Raw genomic sequence first — 12,235 nt, 5'->3', positions numbered from 1 at the left:
GTTTATGCCACACCAGCATTACAGCACCAGCGATTGGGACCAAAGTTCGAATCCTGCACAGTCCGCGCTCAAGAAGTTTGTACTTTATTCTTATTTTTCCCTAGGGGCTCCAGTTTCCTCCCACCCAATCAAAACATACCAAGGGATGTAGGTCAATCGGGTGTAATTGGGCTCGTGGGCCGAAAGGGTCTATAACTGTGCTTTATTTCTAAATTAAAGAAAATAAATAATGATCAGTGATCAGATGTGATAAATTTTAAATAATTTCCAATTATTGGCATGGGAAGATGAGAACAATTGTGTTTACCCATTCCATGAATTATTAGAATCCAAATTGCATTGCCTGAAAGGGAATTCGAAACAGATTCAATAATAAATTCCAAAGAAAAACAAATAATATCTTAGGAGGTTATGAAAAGAACTGGAATTAAGCAGTACTTCTTTTAAAGAAGCAGCACAGGTTGGGTAAATCAGCCATCTCTATCTTTTTTGATTCTAAATCGATAAGCAATTTAAAGTGAAGGATCTGCCAGGATTACTTGTCCAGTGTGGACACTGCAACTGAAGAAGGCAATGGGAAACCACCTCAGTATTTTTCTGATGTATAATCATGAACTCAGCTCAAAGAAGGAGCCTTCACCAAAGGAGGACAGGGGAAAGAACAACTACAATTTGGAGGGTCAGAGATTGTGTTGAATGGAGAGACATGATCGCCCATACTGAATGAAATTCATTTTGGCTTTAATGCCTTTTTACTAAAAGGATGTTTTTTTCTGATAATTTTTAATAAGGGGTTACTTTTTTCTCATATTTGCATAAAATTGGACAGGGCATTGTTGCACAAGTGAACTGTTTTATCTGGGTGATAAGAAAATGGTACGTCTTGAATCATCTTGCCCATTTGCTTATCATAGACTGTGATCGCAAAGGTGTTTCTGGTTTACACACATTCTTTCCTTCCCATTCAGAGGGGTGAATTGAAAGCATCTGGAAAAGTTGGAAGGTAAAAATGTTTCCTAAAGAAGTTCAAATTTAGCAAAAGCAAAACGATACCCCTGCACAAAAGAGAAACACAAAATCTGCAAATGCTGAAATCTTGAGCAAACATAGAATTGCTGGAGGAACTCAGAAAGCCAGACAACGTCTATGGGTAGAAATGGTCAGTCAATGTATCTGGTCTGGATCCTTTCTTGAGACTAAAGGGAAGGGGTGATGTTATGCTTATAAAGGAGAAAGAAGGTTGGGGAGAGGCCCCAAGGTAATGTCAGCATGTGTAAGAGGTGAAGAGACAGATAGAAGCAGACACCACTAGAAAAGGAGGAAGGAAGAAAAGTTAGAGAGAGAGAGGACTGGATAAAGAAGATAAGGAAACAGTGTAATAGAGATTATGTGAAATTAGAAAAATTAATGCATATGCCTTTAGCTTCAAGGCTCCCCTTGAGGAATGTGATGTATTGTTCCTCAAGTTTACCATTGTCCAAAGGGGAGAAAATGCCACTGTGTATATTTAAGAGGGAAATGTTTGTATATATTTTGATTGATATGGTTTATAGTGTGAAAAATAAATTTTTTTTTAAAAGTTTACCATTGTCCTCACCAATGGATGAGGCCAAAGTCAGACATATTGTTCTAAGAATGGTTGGCAAAGTTTTAATAAAAAAGGTTGCCAATAGGACAGTCAAGTTTAGACCGTCAAGTTTAGACCAATAGGTGTTCAGTGTTTTGAACTGCTAAGTTCCTCAGAAAATATAATTTCCCCTGCAATCTCAGCGAAAGCTACCGATAGTGTTCAATCTGATGTGAGGTGTTACACTTTGGAAGGACAAATGTAAAGAGATCATGTACAGTTACCAGCAGGACTTTAAAAAGCATTGATGTGAAAGGGATCTGAGGGTTCTAATCCATTGATTTTTGAAAGTACCTATACAAGCAGAGGGCATGGTAAAGAAGGTGCTTGGTATTCTTGCCTTCAATGGACAAGGCATTGAGTATAGAAGTATGTTGCAGCTATATAAACCTTTGGTTAGGCTGCACTTGAAATATAGTGGACAATTTTGGTTGCCCATTACAGGAAGGATGTGGAGGCTTTAGAAAGGGAACAGAAGAGATTTACAAGGATGTTAGCTGGATTAGAAGGTATAAGCTATGGGAGAAGTAAGACAAACTTGGGATGTTTTCTCTGGTGTGTTAGAAGCTGAGGAGAAACCTGATAGAAATTTATAGTATGAGAGATATTGATGATGTCATTATTTTCCCAGGGAAAAAAATGTCAATACTAGATAATTTCTGTTTAACGTGAGAAGGGAAAAGCTTAAAGGAGATGTGCAAGGCAAGTTTTTTTGTTCACACAGAGAGAGTTGGGTAACTAGAATAATGAATAGCATTTAAAAGGCTTCTCAATAGACACGTGAATATGCAGGTAATAGAAGGGTCACGTCTCCAGAATGGAGGACCATCGCCTTCCAAATATCGTGTTCTATGGCGAGCTCTCCACTGGCCACCGAGACAGAGGTGCACCAAAGAAGAGGTACAAGGACTGCTTAAAGAAATCTCTTGGTGCCTGCCACAATGACCACCGCCAGTGGCCTGATATCGCCTCCAATTGTGCATCTTGGCGCTTCACAGTTCGGCGGGCAGCAACCTCCTTTGAAGAAGTCCGCAGAGCCCACCTCACTGACAAAAGACAAAGGAGAAAACACCCAACCCCAACCCACCAATTTTCCCTTGCAACCGTGCCTGCCTGTCCCACATCGGACTTGTCAGTCACCAATGAGCCTGCAGCAGACGTGGACATACCCCTCCGTAAATCTTCATCCGTGAAGCCAAGCCAAAGAAGAAGAAGGATATGTGTTATGTCCAAGTGCCAGAACCTTAGTTTGGGCATCACGTTCATTGTGAATATGTGGGCCAAAGAACCTGGTCCTCTGCTGTACTGTTTTATGTTCCATTTGCATTGCTTGTTAATTCAGGCTTTGAGCCAGTTCTAGAGTCCAAATCTAACTAAGTAAATACAGTCTCATATTATGTATTTGCTGAACAAATGAGTCATCTGTGATGTTATTCGACTGGGTTCCAAAAAAAGGCCTACATCAGAAACATTAACTAATCTTTTTTTTATTGACATACTTGCTACCAATTTCCAGCATTTTCTCGGTTAATTTTCAGCATCTTCTTTAGTTGTTTATCGTGAATCAGAACGATTTCAAGACATAAACAATTATCAGAATAGTAGAAATGAGAATGACATACTTCCATTATTCATTCATCTGCACATTATGCCAAAAGTCTCCAAAGTTCACCACATATGTATATAACTTCAGATTATAAATTCCTAAAAATAGGACCCTTGATGCTCCCTATGTTTTCTAATTTCTCCATACCCTTCCGTCTACAATATTTCCTTCTACTATGCCTTCATTGGCATTTCTGATTTTCACCCTTCTCCCACTGGCAATCTTAATTTAAATTCCCAACTCTGGAATTTCCTCTCTAAATCTGCCATTCTTTCCACGTTTAAAATGCTCTTTGATCAGGTGGAGATACTAGAGAGCTGATGGTAAACATCTACAATAGTCTGCTCTGGTCCAACCACATCAATGAAATGGTCAAGAAAGTGAACCATCACCTCTACTTTCTCAAAACTCTGAGCAAATTCAACAGACAGATGCTCCATCAAATTATAGTACAGGAACTGTTCCACTAAAACTACAAGAAGCTGCGGAGTTATGAACACAGCTCAGACTATTTCACAAACATCCTCTTTTTTTTTTCTATACTATGTAATTGTGCTCTTGCTCTATATTGTATGGCTGTGTTCGTGTGAGAGTTGACTTGCTCATGGAAAACTCTTCTCACTGTATCAGGTATTGTAGAAAAAGAACTTCAGCTCAGCTACACTTCTTGCTGACTCAGAAAAGTAGCTAACATATTAGGGAACTCATCTTGCCCTGGCCATTCTCTCTTCTCCCTCGGAAAGAAGCTCATGAGGATAAGATCATGCACTTCAAGACTCATGGATGGTTTCTTTCCTGCCTTATCAGACTCCTGAATGAACTTCAGACAAGCAAAGTCATGTTGTCTTTGATCTGTTCTAACTGACCTGTCTCTGAAACCCTGCACTCCGTACGGTGTGTTTTAACTGCTGTACTATGCATAGGTTGACCAGTTGAGCGGCTCACAAAATAAACATTCTCACTATACCTTAGCACACATGACAATAAATTTAAAATTGAACTTGGTCGAGTTTGGTATGTCATATTATATTTGAGTAAATCCTGCAAAAAGCCTTGAGATATTTTCAAACATTAACAGGGCTATTGACATGTCATTTCATTCAGAGAATTTGACTTTGTTTAATTAATGCACCAACCTGGTATAAGCAAGGCAACAAAAATTGTTCTATAAGAAAATTGTTGTTAAGGTATTGATCAGAAGGTAACACCTTATTATTATTGTTGTAATTTTTTTCTCAAAAAATGCTTCTGTTAAGTTCAAAAACACACAGAAAGGTACCTTGAAGAAGAGCTCAGGCCCAAAATGTAGCTAACATATCTTTACTTATGAACACTATGAGACCAGCTGAGTTCCTTCAGCATTTCTATGTGTTTTTACTACAATCAGTGTCTGCAGATGTTCATCTTCAAACCACCTTCCCCATTCCATTACAAATCTACAATGAGTATCTCAGCTACCAAAGTCAATATAAAAATTCTAGTTATCAAGTTTTGCAATGTTTTGACTGAATTTTGTTTGGATGGTACAACATAAATCTATTCTCAAGAGTTGTGGGAAGATCACCCTATTAAGAGAATTGCTTTGAATTATATCTTTGTTATATGTGTTAGTGAAGGCTTTTGATAGGTTCATTGAAGAAATTTGAGCACATATACTGTTGAGGTTCTTTTCAATAAGATTGTTATTCCATAATCAATTTGTAGGTTGTAAGATTCTCTCCTTAAGTGGTGTTTTATTTAGATTAGTTGCATGGTACCAGTAGAGGGTGCAGTTGTATTATAAAAGTGTCATTTTCAAGGACTGCCTAAAGAAATCTCTTGGTGCCTGCCACATTGACCACCGCCAGTGGGCTGATATAGCCTCAAACCATGCATCTTGGCGCCTCACAGTTTGGCGGGCAGCAACCTCCTTTGAAGAAGACCACAGAGCCCACCTCACTGACAAAAGGCAAAGGAGGAAAAACCCAACACCCAACCCCAACCAACCAATTTTCCCCTGGAGCCGCTGCAACCGTGTCTGCCTGTCCCGCATCGGACTTGTCAGCCACAAACGAGCCTGCAGCAGACGTGGACTTTTACCCCCTCCATAAATCTTCGTCCACGAAGCCAAGCCAAAGAAAGAATGTGGTTAGGATACCATCCATCTCTATATTCTTGATTTTGGAAAGTGAACTGATAATTACTTTTGCAAAGTTCAGTCTTTTAAAAAAATAGCTAGGAACTTGGACATAAATCATGGAATGCCCACATGCTCATATTTTTCAGTGTTTATTCATTGCTCTACCTCTGGGATTTCAGCCCCAGAGCCATCAAATACTCTTCATTTGACAACCCTTTCATTGTGGAAATCATTCTCATGATTCTCCTGTGGACCCTCTCCAATGGCAACATATCCTTCTTGAGATAAGGAGCCCAAAACTTCTTACTACAGTTCCGTATTCAACACCATCACCATCATCTTCTCAAAACTGATCAGCAAATCCAAGATCTAGGCCTCAAAACACCACTGTGTAATTGGCTCCTGGATTTCCTAACCTCCAATTAGTAAGAACATCTCCATCAGTCCCAGATTTCTCCCCCTGCTCTCCTCACTTTACACCTATGACTGTCAATTCTCAATCTCGCTTTAATGTTTGATATCTTAATATCTGAACCATTTGCATTATGTGCAGAAGAATCGAACCATAGAACATTACAGCACAGAAACAGGCCTCTTTGGGCCTTTTAGTCAAACCATTTATTTTGCCTAATCCCATTGATCCACACCCAGTCCATAGCCCTCCGTACCTCTCCCATCCATGCACCTGCCCAAATTCCTCTTAAATGTTAAAATTGAGCCTGCATTCACTACTTCAGCTGGAAACTCATTCCACACCCCCACTGCTCACTGTGAAGAAATTCCCTCTCATGTTCTCCCTAAACTTTTCCCCTTTCACTCTTAACCCACGTCCTCTGGTTTGTATCTCACCTACCCTCAATGGAAAAAAGCCTATCTACATTTACTCTGCTTATACCCCTCATAATTTTAAATACTTCTATCAAATCTCCCTTCATTCTTCCACACTCCAGGGAATAAAGTCCTAACCTGTTTAACCTTTCCCTGTAACTTAGTTTCTTAAGTCTGGGCAACATCCAAGTGAATCTCTGCACTTTTTTCTATTTTATTGATATCTTTCCAGTAGTTAGGTGACCAAAGCTGCACACAATACTCCAAGTTTGGCCTCACCAATATCTTACACAACTTTAACATAATATTCCAACTCCTGTACTCGATACTTTGATTTATGTGGAAGTGACATTAAAAAAAAACTGCACAATACACTGTTTTCTCTCATTGCACTTGCTTGTGGCTTTGAAGATTCAGAACAAACTTTTAAGAGTGTGTTTTTTACACATAAAGTTTAATTACATTATTTGCCATACAAAAAGTTAAGATAAAGTGACTTTGAGTGAAAGGCTTCATTTAAATATAACGTAGTGCCAAAAATCCCACCCATTCATGGATTGAGCCAAGCTGACCAAAAAATAAATGCTAAAAGATACTGCTTTTGGATAAATATGATCACAAATTCTCCCTGATGTTTTCTGAAGAAATAGCCCATTTGTACAGATTGGTACTGTGTAACCACACAAGGCTGCCAGTTCAAATAACTCTCAGCCCACAATATGACTGGAAAATCTCTACTGTAACAGTACATCCTACAGTCAATTTCTATATTTGCAAACTAACATACTGTGAGGATGCTCATTGTTGAATATACGAAGCAGTAAAGTTGGCTTTTGCTATTGCAGTTTTTCAGCACCAGTTTTACCAATGCATTTCACCTTAAATAGAAAGATTCTGGAGAATGTTTATCCCTGGTTCAGCGTCCACAATATTAAACAATTGAAGTGACAGGATTCAGCTAGTACCATTGACAAAATGACCTAATTCACATCCACATATATTTCTTGGACAACAATGGACAAAAGCTTTTTGAAAGCTTCAGTGATGTACATTCTACTCCTCCTCAAATGTATTATTCTCCCTTCCTTTGGGCCTGCCTTGTAACAATCAAAATGAATAAAAGGACAAATAAAGCTGATCCAAACTCTGTATTTACAACTGGTTCAAAAATGGGAAATTGGAAACAAATCTGGAGTTACAGAATGAAATACTAGCTATGAAGAAGTACATCCACAGGATTACTAGCTGTATCTACTTTTATCAGTTTTTCTGAGACCTGGACAACTGATTCAGTAACAGAACCCACTTTGAGTATACTAACTCAAATTATGGCAAATAAGTCATCTGTGGGGATGTAATTTAGTGATCTGATTAAGGTGCCGACAGTTCCATGGGGTCTTTGAATTACAATACTGTAAATTACATTGAATTTCATCAATAATGAGACCATGAATTCCGCATTCTTATTTCCCTTTGTATAAATATTGTACATACTTCATAAATTCTTTATTTTTTTTTGGCCAGAATTTATATTAAATTAATCTCTCTTAGAACCATGCAGCACAGAAACAAGCCCTTTGGCCCTTCTAGTTTGTGCCGCACTGTTATTCTGCCTAGTCCCTCTGGCCTGCACCCTATTCACATTCCTCCATAACCCTCACATACCTGTCCAAATTTTCCTTCAATGTCAAAATTGAGCCTTCATTCATCACTTCATTTGACAGTTATTTTCACACCCCCACCACTCTCTGCGTGAAGAAGTTACCCCTAATGCTCCTCTAAACTTTTTTTTCCCCTTTCATCTTTAATCTACATCCTCTGACAAATTGCATTTCATCTATCTGTACCCCTCATAATTTTGTATACCTCTATCAAATCTTCCCTTCTTCTTCAATTCTCCAGGGAATAAAGTCATAATCTCTTTAACCTTTCCCTATAACTCAGTTCCTGAGGTCCTGGCAACGTCCTAGTAAACCTGCTCTGCACTCTTTCAATCATATTGATATATTTACTGTAGTTAGATGACATCTGCTCACAATACTCCAAATTTGGCTTCACCAATGTCTTCTACAACTTTATCCCAATTCCAATACTCAACACTTTGATTTATGAAGTCCAATGTTCCAAAAGCTTTCTTTATGTCCCTGTCTAACACCACTTTTAGGAAATTGTGTATTTGTATTCCAGATCTCTCTGTTCTACTGCATTCCTCAGTGATCTACTATTTACTGTGAATGTCCTACCTTGGTTGTCCTTCCAAAATGCAACACCTCACACACTTGTCAGCATTAAATTTCATCTGCCATTTTCCAGCCCATTTTTCCAGCTGGTCCTGATCCCTTTGAACACTTTGAAAGCCTTGCTTGCTGTTCTCTACACCTCTAATCTTTGTGTCATCTGTAAACTTGCAGATCCAATTTGCCACATTGTCATCCAGATCATTGATATAGACAGGGGAGCAGTGTTGCCAGAGCTCAGTGGAGTGCCACTGAGGCTCCTCTGTAAGAAAAAAGGTGAAATAAACAAGTGGGGAATTCTACCCCCCCCCCCCCACCAAACCCCCACCCCTCTGAATGCTATTCTGGATACACAAGGAACCTGTTTCTTCCCCAACTGGTCATCCTCATTTCTCATCCTATGGTTCGCTCTCAATTATACAACACCAAAATACAACATGGCGGCCACCAAGGCCAGTTCTCATGAGACCTCCTTGTTGCTGATTAGTTTAACACATTGGCCACCCTTGGCTTAATACCGCTCTATTAGATTTGTTCTGTCGCTGACTCTGAATGCAGGGGATTTTACAGAAATTGTTGTTGGGGTGGGGGATATGGAGCAGGGGTGGTGGCTAGCAGGGTAAAATTACCACTAATGACGTTAGGATATTTGTTTTTGGTGAGCTCCTGCACCTAAAAATAAATTAGCACTACACCTCTGGATATAGATGACAAACAATGAACCCAGCACTGATCACTGAGGCACATCACTAATCACAAGCCTCAGGTCTGAGAGGCAATTATCCCCTCCCACTCTCTGGCTTCTCCTGTAAACCCAATGTTGAATCAGTTTACTACTTCACCATGAATACCAAGTGAATGATCTTGTCAAAGGCCTTACTAAATTCCATGTAGATAGCATTCTTAATCTTTATTCATTAGCTTTCTTGGTAACCTCCTTGAAGATTTCGAAGATTGGTTAAACATAACCTACCATGCACAAAGCCACGTTGAGTATACTGGACCAGTCCCTGGCTATCAAAATATTTGTACGTCTGATCTCTTGGAATACTTTCAAATAACTTAACTACCACTGTCATCAGGCTCATCAGCCTATAATTTTCTGGGTTACTTTCGGAATCTTTTTTAAACAATGGAACAACATGAGATACCCTCCAATCTTCTGTAGCTAAAGATATTTTAAACATATTTCCAGAACCCCTGAAATTTCTACACTAGCCTCCCTCAAACTCCAAGGGTCTACCTTGTCAGCCCTGAGGATTTATCCACACTTATTTGCTTTTAAACACTTCTCACCTCCTCCTCTTCTATCTGTTTTGGTTCTATTACCTCACTACTGTTTGCCTTACTTCCCAAGACTCTGCCAGTTTCCAAGTAAACACAGGTGATCTCTCTCATCTCTTCTGATTTCAGACATAACTGACCACTCTGATTTTCAAGAGGACCAATTTTAAAAACCCTTCAGATTTTCCCTCACATTGTCTGCCAAAGCAACCTCGTATCTTCTTTTCGCCCTCCTGATATCCCTCTTGTTTTTTTTTTCCTTTATGAGGTACTCGAGTACCTCGTGCTCCTTGCTGCTGATACATACTGTACATCTCTTCTTAATCAGATCTCTAATATACCTCGAAAACCAAGGTTTCTTATGCCTGTTAACTTTGTTTTTATTCTTAACAAACGTGCAATCTCTGTGCTTTCAAAATTTTGCCTTCCACTTACCAAGTACATCCTTGCCAGAAAACAACCAATTCCAATCCGTGCTTTCTAGATCCTTTCTCGTTTCCTTAAAATTAGCCTTTCTCCAATTTAGAATCTCAGTCTGAGGTCCCAACCTATCCTTATCCATAATTATCTTGAAATTAATGGCATTATGATCACTGGTCCCAACACATACTTCATTCCCTTGTCATGTTTCATTCCCTTATAGGAGGTCCAGTATTGCACTCTCTCTAGTTGGCACCTTTATTTATTGATTTAGAAAATTTGACTATCTCCAAGCCATCCAGCCCTTTTACAGATTGACTGGAGTCCCAGTCAATCTGTGGAAAATTAAAATCTCCTACTACCCCAATCTTATGTTTCCTACTGTCTGCTCCTCCAATTCTCATTGACTATTGGGTGGTCTATAACACAACCCCTTGAGGTTGTCATACCTTTCCCATTCCTCAGCTCCACCCATATAGCCTCAGTAGATGAGGCCTCTTGTCTGACCTGCCTAAACACAGGTGTCACAAGATCACAAGATAAAGGAACAGAAGTAGGCCATTTGGCCCATTGAGTCTGCTCCACCACTCCACCATCTAGTTCCAATTTCCAGCCTTTTCCCCATAACCCTTGATATCCTGACTAATTAGATACCTATCAATCTCCTCCTTAAACTCTCCCAATGTTTAGGCACTCACAGCTGTATATAGCAACAAATTCCACAAATCCATGACCCTCTAGCTAAAGAAAATTCTCCTCATCTGTTTTAAATGGGTACCCTCTAATTCTAAGATTGTGCCCTCTTGTCCTGATTCACCCACCAACAGAAACATCTTATTCACATCTACTCTGCCCAATCCTTTCAGCATTCGAAATGTTTCTATGAGATCCTCCCTCATTCTTCTATACTCCAATGAATACAGTCCAAGAGCCATATTGCAAGATAATTTATTGCACTGAAGGTAAAATTAATGTGGTGGTGGTGTGCATAGATGCAGTGGCTCGATGCTCTTCCTTTTGGTACGTTCTAAGTGTGTTTTTGTGTATATGTTTGTTGATATCTGGTTTGGATATGCAAACCCCATCTATAGTCAACAGGATCTTTTGAATTTAATTTTTCAACGTTGCAGGGCCATTGCAGGAGTGTTTCTGTACTCATGTCATGTGCCGGAGGAGATTGTCCGAACACCGGGCCCTTTGTGGTTCATTATCTGGTCCGACGGGAGTCTGAGGAAGGGGAGACACAGGAAGCAGAAGCATGGACGCCGGCCGGACTAGCATACTAGACAGGCTTAGGAGACAGCCATACAAACCACCTAATATTTTTCTTATCAATGCAGGATCCATCACCAACAAAATGGACACATTTAAAATGTTGATCTCGGCGAACAAACTCATTGAGAACTGTTGTATTCAGTTAATTACAGAGTCGTGGCCACATCCACTTATCCCAGACACAGCAATTGAACTAGCAGGCCAAATAGCATTTCACTGGGATAGAAAGACTGTGGTAAAAACAAGAGAGGAGGGTTATGCATATATATACTTCACAATTGATGCACTAATGCAAAGATCATAGACAGGAGTCATTGTTCTCCTGAGCTGAAGTATTTGACAGGTAAATGCAGCCTATTTACCTTCCTTGGAGCTTTACAGCTGTTTATATTCAAACCGTGCATCTTGGCGCCTCACAGTTTGGCGGGCAGCAACCTCCTTTGAAGAAGACCGCAGAGCCTACCTCACTGACAAAAGGCAAAGGAGGAATAACCCAACACCCAACCCCAACCAACCAATTTTCCCCTGCAACCGCTGCAATCGTGTCTGCCTGTCCCGCATCGGACTTGTCAGCCACAAACGAGCCTGCAGCTGACGTGGACTTTTTACCCCCTCCATAAATCTTCGTCCGCGAAGCCAAGCCAAAGATATTCCACTGGATGCTAATGAGCATATTGCTTTAGGCTATCTTCTCAACACTATAAATTTACAACAGATAATAAGCCATTTCATGTCAGGCCTCTGCCTGGAGGTAACTTAAAACTTACCTTTCAAACAGCAGCCCTAAAAGGCTGCTCTAGCATCCCATTCATATCCAGAGGTGCCTCTTAGCGCCCTCC

The sequence above is a fragment of the Narcine bancroftii genome, chromosome 9 (genome assembly GCF_036971445.1).
Source record: "Narcine bancroftii isolate sNarBan1 chromosome 9, sNarBan1.hap1, whole genome shotgun sequence".
NCBI classification, from domain to species: domain Eukaryota; kingdom Metazoa; phylum Chordata; class Chondrichthyes; order Torpediniformes; family Narcinidae; genus Narcine; species Narcine bancroftii.
Note: the sequence above shows the minus strand (reverse complement) of the source record.